Genomic DNA, 9,317 nt, shown 5'->3' on the forward strand with positions numbered 1-9,317 from the left:
TTATAAAATGAAATCTTATGAATAGGCTTGAAATTCTGGCTTTAATCTTAATACTTTTTAAATAAAAACGTTTTCGTAACTCTTAAGTTTTATGTTAATACCAATCATAAGAACATTAAGTTTCTGAAACACTTTTTTTTAACCTGGACAAGCAGCGTTTTAAGCAATTTAAAAATATAGGAATAAAGAAATATAATACTCTTATAAAAACAACAGCTTAATATTTTGAATTAAAAGTAAACTCCTTGTAAATAAATTAAAGCAAAATGAGCACCTATGGCAATACCATATATCCTAACGTAAGACTTCCCAGAATTTTTTAAATTTCCAATGTACATATACAAACTTTAATTACCTGTTTTTACCCTCCTACTTTTATGACGTATGTGATTGTATATAATATAACTATACAGTAAACTCCAGTTATTTGAACTATAAAAATATTAGGTTGCCAGAAAAATACAATCCAGGATTAAATAAATAAACAAGAACTTAAAAGTTGATTTTATTTGACAAGCTAGGAATAAAAATAACCAGTTCAAATCGTCTTTCAGGTTCCAAAAAGATTACAAGTTAAGTAATTAGCATTCGATGATTGTCTTTAATGTTAAAACAGTTTTAGTATGATAACTATTAGGCTTAAAAAATGTGCCTTTTTGAATTTTGAACAACGTAAGCATTAAAATATCTTATATTATTTAAACTTTTTGGAAAAATAACAAAATGGTTACTTTGACATATATAAATGTCAGACAAAATTTATTTTATAAACTATATATAAAGTGGATAGTTTTAACCAAATTGTGGAAAATATCGCAAACCTCCATTTTTCATCTTTCTTGAGATCAAAAATAACTGCATATAAATTTGTTTGTGAAAATTCGAAATTTGGATTTTTTATCAAAAACGGTCCAATAGATTTTCACTTCGATTTTTTTTAAATATAACAATTGAAATAAATTCAATACTTTATTTCATTTAAATAGTTATCAAAATATTCTCTGTAGTCCTTAGTTTAAAAAAAATAACAATGGTGCAGAACTGTAGACGATTAAGTAAAACTTCAAAGCCATTTGTTGCAAATATTAAGCTTGAAATATGATTTACCTTATTTTAAACTACTTTAACTTTTAGCAATTTGCATATGAGATCTGAACAATTATTCAACATTTAGGAATTTCAATTAATAGGTCCGTTTAATCGTATTTGCTTTGTTTATTTTCACGAACTGTCACTTTTTAAACATGTTTGAATGCTCGGTGTTTAATAAAAGATAATTAGCACCTTACTAGTTCGCAAAAAGAAAGGTTTAAAATGTTGGACTAAATATTTGGCAAATTGGTAGTAAATTGCTAAACCCTTAAAAAAAGATTGTTTAAAATTTTGCGCTAATGTGTTCAAAAAAATATCATTATTTTCAAGACGTCTTTTCTATTTTGAAATAATCATCTACCACTGTAATGAAACTTGTTATGCTCACTGTATTGTATGTACATACTCAATACATTTGCTCTAAAAACGTTCATTTTCGCCACAAAATAAAACTACACAACAGCAGAATTATTGCGTCTGCTAAAATACAAAGGAAGCAACAAAAACAAACAACAATAGTACGCATTATAATATGACAACAAAAATTCAACCAAAAAGCCGGCATATTGAATGGGTATTATATACCTACCCCCACCAAACAAAAAACCCCACGAAATTAAAAACGATCTTCCCCTCCCATCAGAAAGGGAAACACAACTTGCTTGCGAAAGAAAAACTGTAGCTTGGTTTTGTTTTGGTTTCGATTTTTCGCTAGGATTTGTTTGATTCTTGTGCGCTGGAATTTGTGTATCCAATAATGTGGTGACCAGCTGTGCTTTTTGAAGATTCTTTGAATAAATGAGAAACAGACTAAATCCAGGTAGCGAGTTGTTTTAAATTATGGACAGTTTTAATGTCTCCTACGTTAAATGTTAATGTAGTAATTTAACTTTGTATAAAGAATTTCGCATAACCTCATTTTAACTTTCCACTTGGATTTCTGGATAAAAGTTGCTTATAAGATCTGTTAAATCTATCGTTAGTTGTAACAGAATAACAAAGTCACGAAAATCTACATGGTTATTTATTTTGCGGTTTCAAAAGTATAGGGTTGGAATTGGACATCTGTCAAACTAAATTGTTAACCAATTTCTTTTTTTTAATTGAAAGTCTGAAATTTACGAAAATATGTGGTTGTTATATAGCACAAAGCATACAAATTGTTAAAACCTACTACAAAAATATTGACTCTTTCACAGCCATATGTCGTGCTTTAGGAGGAGATTATGGCTTACATAATCGTCTAACTACGCAAGCAATTGGCAAAATTGTCAAGAAATTTGAAGAACCTGGACTGGTTACAAATATTGTAAGGCTTGTACATCATCATTTCGCTCGTATCACTGAAAATATAGCTGCTTTAAGTGAAAGACCCGAATATGTCGATTCTTCGTCGTTCTTAGTAATTAAGACTGTTTTACGGCACATTATGGCGTATTTTGCCTTGATCTACACCTACATTTATATAAGTCTAACTCACAGAACAACTGACCATTCACAACGTTGTAGATAAGTCAAATGGCTGTTTGAACAACAGGCGATTATTCGAACAAAATTTTCTTCAGTGACGAACCCATTTCTCACTCAGTGGTTATGTTAATAAAGAAAATTGAAGCATTTGGGGTTTTAAGAATCCTCAAGTAATTCAGGAGAGGCCATTACATCCACAAAAAGTCACTGTTTGGTGCGCTATTTGTTCCGGAGGTGTGATTGGACCTTACTTCTTGGAAACCACGATGGAACGACTGTCACCGTCAATTCAGAGAGTTATGGTCATAAGATAACCGACTTTTTTTCGGGCTATCAAAGAATAGAACTTGGAAAATAAAAAAAAACTACTGAATATCGAAAACAATGTTTTTAGTGAAATAAAAAACGTTTGAAGACAATATTTTTAATTTTTGAAAAGCTATTTGAGTCGAAAGTACATTTCTAGCAAGTTTTAGTTAGGTTTTTATTTTTTGTAAAAAAAAACTGTCAATTCGATTTTTCTTCAAATTTTAGTGAATGCTGAAAACAATGTTTCTTATAAGTTACAATTACTTGAAAGCCATAATCTCAAAGTTTTGAAAAGGTATTTGTGTCAAAGATTAATTTTTACCAGCTTTTATTAGTTTTTTTGTTTAGGTTTTTACTTTTTGTAAAAAAAACTGTCAATTCGACTTATTTCAAAATATTTACGAATATTTAAAACAATATTTTTTATGAGTTAAAATTAGTTGGAAGCCATAATCTCAAATTTTTGAAAAGATATTTGAGTCGAAATGAATGTTTGCCAACTTTTATTAAATTTTGTTTTAAGTTTTAATTTTTTGTAAAAAAATTGTCAATTCGATTTGTCTCATCATTTTACTGAATATTGACAACAGTATTTTTTTTAAAGATAAAACGCCGGCTGAATGCTTAAATGCCCCACAGACCACTTTTTCAGGAAACTGAGTTAAAGATGCAGTTATACTAATTCGTATGTTCTCTTTCTTTTGGTGCTATTCCCGTTGCTCTATCTCTATTATTAATAAAGTTACAGAAAGCAGCTTTTGCTCCATAGACCAAATATTTTCGGTTCTGTTCGTGCTTATTTGCCGCATATCCAAAATTTGTACGAGGTGGGGCAGTTTTTCTATTAAAGTTTTAAAAACAGACGCTTAATGCTTAAATTCCTCATATCCACATGAGATGGCATATAGAGCATGTAACCTCTCACAATCTATTGAAACCAAGTGACTTTTTTCCTGCTTATGTGCCCTATATCCATGGACAAAAGTGCAATCAGCTGGAAAAGTATAAATAGCAGTAACATTTTCGAGATCACTTATTTATTATTTATTTTTTTTTCTAAATCATTTTTAAAATAAAATTTAAATACAAACATTAATTAAAAACCCAAAAAATACTATCTATAATCAATTAAATATTTATTGATTATTTTTCGACGCTTCAATTCTGGTTTTGATAGTTTTCAGAGCTGATTAAGTAATATCTGCTGTGTTTATAAGGATAATTTCTCAAAAAAGCTATATTTTTAAAAAAATAAAAACGAGCTAAAAATAAGGGGAAAAAATATTTTTCATAAGACTATTTCTATATCTTCAGGTTCACAAACTATATAAATGCATTAAGAGTATTCTTAATAAGGTTTTTATCGATGATATTCAAGCATTTTTTTTTTACTAAAATGGATAAGAAAACAAAAAAGGTAAAAACCAAAAATAATTAATTTGAAAAACTGTGAAGAAATACTAAAACTTAATCCTATGAATGCTGAAGTTTTTTTTATACAAATTCCGAATAAAATTGAATGTATTTTTCTAGAAAATTTTAAGAACCAAAGTTCAAGTTGTATTTTTAATTGTAAAGTGTGAAAATATAAAATAGGGAAGGGCTAAGCCATTATATTAATATTCCTTTTTGTTTTATATTTTTATCACTACAAATAGATTTATAAAAATTCAAAGTACTAGATTATATATTTTATTATTATTTTTGATATCGCTGAATTCCCAATGTTAAAATCATAAAAGTTCTATATCCATAGGAAATTTGCAGTTTGGTTTTCATAGATTTAACATTCGTATGGAAAGGGTTCTATATCCATTTTTTACTTTTTCTAAACTTTTATTTTTTTTTTACATAACCATAAATGTTTTTAACCCTAGGACTTCAAATTAAAAAAAAGAAATATTCTATTCACGTATAAAAAAATCAAAGGTGGAAATTTTCAAATGCAAAATTATGTTTCAAACCTTAAAATTCGTTTTCTGAGGAATAATTTGTTTGTATATGGGGCATTTAATCATTCAGCCGGTGAAAAGTATTTTAAACCCAATATCTTAAGGTTTTGAAGAGGTATTTGAGTCGAAAATAAATTTTTACCAGCTTTTATTATTTTTTTTTGTTTGAGTAAAATATTTTTTTTTGCTATGGTAAAATAGTCACTCGCGCAATTATCTTAAGAGCCTTTTTTGCATCATCCTGCCTTATTATCTGTATAACAAAATTTATTTGAAGTTGATATCTCTTCTGGTTCTTGAGAAACGCACAGACATCTTTCTAAATATCTTTTATTTCGACTTTAGGGACCTTGAAACGTCGAGAAATGTCAAAATTTTCAATTTGACAAATCGGACCCATTACAATTACTTTCTATGGGAAGTTAAAAATGATTGTTTTAATTGTAGGACAAATACAAAACAGCTACACCAACCAGTGTGGCATCATTTTTGAATACATTTTTCTACCTGTGTAAAGATAGAATGGTCACATCAATCACACTGCCTCCTTGTATCTAAACGCATACCGACACTTAATAATGTTTCTGTTTTTTTCTCTATTCTCTGTTTTATTTACATATTCGTAAGGGGAACGCAAATCATTTGTTTTGTTGTCTCATTCCTGTCTCTTCTTTTTATGCATATACTATTTATCTGTTGCACATAAGTAAAATGTTTGTCTGTGTTTGGGATATGTATAATATATCCGCCGATCAAGCTATATAATATATAATCCAGTTTGTACGGCGGTGGTAGGTTTTTGCATTTTTGTTCTCCTTTTTTGTTTAAGGGGCAATTTGGAAGATGACAGTTGGTTTGGCATTGACAGTTTAAATTTTCATAGAGAATTGATCGGTTGTGTATTTCAAAAGTTGTATTGATTCAAATTTTTCATCATTTCATTTTCAATATAATTTGTTGTGCGGAGCAAAAATGAGGAATTACAACAAACATGTTTATCGAAATTCGGATAAAAATCGAATGGAAACAATAAAAGTTGCCATCAAAAGAAACAGTATTGAACGTGATGCTTTGGAGCAGCATTTAAGTTCGAATCCCCTGAATTCTCCAGTTCCAATGGATACTGAAGAAATATTCGATTTAATTCCAGCTTTCAGTCCGAGTTCATCGAATAGTTTGAGTGCTGAGAAATGGATTGAAACTATTGAAGACCTGAGAGTGATTTACGGATGGGACAATCGTCTGACGCTTGTCTACGCCAGCCTTCGCCTTGAAGATGCCGCCAAGCGATGGTTCAAAGAGAACGTCTGCGATTGGTCGGAATTCAAAGTGAAGTTTGTTCTTCGTTTTTCGAATCGCATAAGTAAATCGAAATATTTCGAGCAATTGCTGAATCGCAGGAAGGAATACAATGAGAGTTATGAGCATTATGTATTTGATATGGAACGGACAGCTTTGAAGTGTGATTGCAGTGTGGAAACTACGATCAATTATATTATTTTAGGTTTGAGGGATTCGTCGTTAAGGGATGAGTTGGTTGCTATGAATTGCAAGAGCGTTGATGCTTTACTATCGCATATTAAAAAACTTACAGCTGCTCATAAAAATGATGATGATGATCTTAGGAATCGTCTTGGGCGTTCTAGTACGAGTTGGGGGAAAGAAGCAAGGGACGATAGTGTGGGAACTCGAAAATTTTGTAACAAATGTCGAAAACCTGGCCACTACGCTAATGAATGTTGGTCAGATACTGGGAGACCGAGATTGGATGAAAAGGAAAATCCATGTCTGGTTGTGGAGGAACCATTGAAGGAATATGTATCCAAGCGAAAAGTTATGTGTGTGTATTGTAAGAGTTTTGGGCACTACGCCAGCGAATGTCATCTCAAGGAAATTGTTTGCCATATTTGCAAGTCTAAGGGTCACAAGTTCTATGATTGTAAGTTAAGAAATGATTTCCACGAGGAAAGAGAAGATCGTCGAGATTCCGACAAATCGTTCCATGAAGAGAGAGTAAAGGTTGAAGTCTTTTGCGAAATGTGTAATTTAGAAGGTCACTACACCAGAGACTGCAAATCCCATAATTTCCGTTTCAAACTAAATAATGATTTTCTAGAAAAAAATGAAAGAAGGGATCGTCGAAATTCCGAGGATTTTCCGCGTGATACAAAATTCAGAAGTCTGGATTTTTGCACCAAGTGCAATACAGAAGGTCATCATAGAGATGATTGCAATGCCGTCGCTAATGGCTATTTGAATGAAATTGTTTGCAACAAATGCAATCAGAAGGGTCACAAGTCATATTATTGTAGGGTTAAGCTGGAAGGTGGAAGGCGCTATGAGGATAGAAGAGATGAGCAAAGAAAAGAAGAATTTCATGTGAAATGCAAGACAGAAGGCATTGAAAGGGATTGTAAGGATGGTTTATCTGCTTTCAGCGATAAATTTTGCCCTAACTGCAGGCGTAGAGGTCACACATTACAAGATTGTCATTTTATAATCGATCAAAAACTTCGTGAAGAAAGAAGAAAATCACGAAATTCAGAGAACTTCAATCAAAACATTGAAACCAAGAAGTCCAATAGTGGAGATCATCATGAGAGGGTCCACGATGATAGAGAGAAGATCTGCCAAGTAAGATCAGATCAAAAACAAAAAGTCTTTCCTAAATTCCGTGATGATAAAAAAAGAAAAGAGCGCAGCCCAGAAAACTTTCCGCTCAGAAGATCAATGTTAAGTCGAAGAAGCGAATCAAAAACTCATAACACCGAGGCCTGTGATTTTAAGGAAAAAAATAATCGCCATTCGAGAGACCAGCGATCTGAAAACAAAGACAGAAATGGAAGAGACCATACAGAAGAAACGAAAAGGACTTGCTACATCTGTAGAAAAAACGGTCATTATGCCATAGACTGTCCATTCGACACTAATCTTAAACGACGCACTTCTGACGGTACTTCCAAAATATCACTAGCAAAGAAGCCACGAGTTTCCGAGGAAAAAATTACTCTTCAACACGGAATTCCAAGTAAAAACGCTGTCAAAGAATGTCAACCAATAACTCTTGTTCCTGAAAAGATTAATTCCATCAATAGACCTTATGCTTCGATTAAACTCAATAGAAGTCTAAGTGAATTCTTGAAACCGGTCAGGATCGATAATGACTATGTGACAGCGTTGATTAATCTATCAAGTGATTGTACAACGCTTCAAAGGAGTGAATTTGAAAAACACGATTGGAAATTCGAACCTTGTAATTTGGAAGTCAAGGGATTTGGTCATAGTTCTTCAATGTCAATTGGAAAAATATCTAAAAATGTAGGTGTTGAAGAAGTTGAGCTAATGACTGATATTCTCATTGTCGAGGATGACCTTCAGGATTTCCCACTGGTTTTAGGATCAAATTTCTTGGATCATCCGAGTGTGTGTATTGTTAAAAAATATCGAAGTCTTGAAATAAAATTAGTGGCTCCAAAAACTGCAGGAGTTCCAGTGGTGCCTCCCTCACTGCCACCTCCGTTAATGGCAAATGGAATTGAAGAACAACAAATAAAAATCAAAACTGAACCAGAACAAGAACCCGAATCTGAAGCTGAAGTTGAAGGTGATGTGGAAGAACATCTGGACGAGTTGTTGAGTATGATGAAGGAGGATTGTTCATAAAATTTGAAAGCTGATTTTTACATATTTTTATGTTTTAACAAAAGACACACTGGATTAAGTGTGTTGCGAAACTTAAATGCTGCCAAATTTTAACATTGCCGGTTTTAAAATAGATAAGAGTTGATGTCTGAAGTTAAGGACGTTATTTTTTAAACATTTAGTATTTTGTTATCAATATAATTGAATTAAATAGTATTGAGAGCACAAATAGAGTTATTTCCATGAATTAATTTATAAATAAAATTAACTTAAAATGCTTTTTAAGTTTTCATTTGTATTTGGAGTATTTTTTTGTTTTTATTCTAGACAAAGATTTGTAATTTCAAAACACCGTTGTGTGGGTTCTGTTTTTATTGACAGCATAAGAGAAATGATTCAAAAGGTAAAAATCTAAACCTGATTTTTGTCTAGGTACGGAAATCTAATGTTAGGAATTCTAAAGCTGTGAAAAGTTTTTGTTTTTAGCAAAGTGCTTACAAAAAATTATAAAAACTCGCCTATGTGACATTTAAACACGCGTAATTACATAAGAAACGATTATCTTATCTTTATTAGTTAAAAATTAGATTGGAACACACTTTTTAAAAACGAAAATCCTCCTTTTTTTAACATAAGTTTTTATTGTATTAATAAATTGGATACTGAGACATTTCTTTATGAGTTATGTAAATACGCCAAAATTAGGCTAAGTAACTTGTGCTATTCTACCGGAAGACACTTATAAAGCGTTCAATTTTGGGAAAAACCGTTTAATGTTCGATGATATCATAAGAGGCCCCTAAGCTAGAGACATTAAAAATAAAATGAACGACTTGGTTGCACGAACTTGAC

Source organism: Eupeodes corollae, chromosome 3, assembly GCF_945859685.1.
Source record: "Eupeodes corollae chromosome 3, idEupCoro1.1, whole genome shotgun sequence".
In the NCBI taxonomy this organism is placed as follows: domain Eukaryota; kingdom Metazoa; phylum Arthropoda; class Insecta; order Diptera; family Syrphidae; genus Eupeodes; species Eupeodes corollae.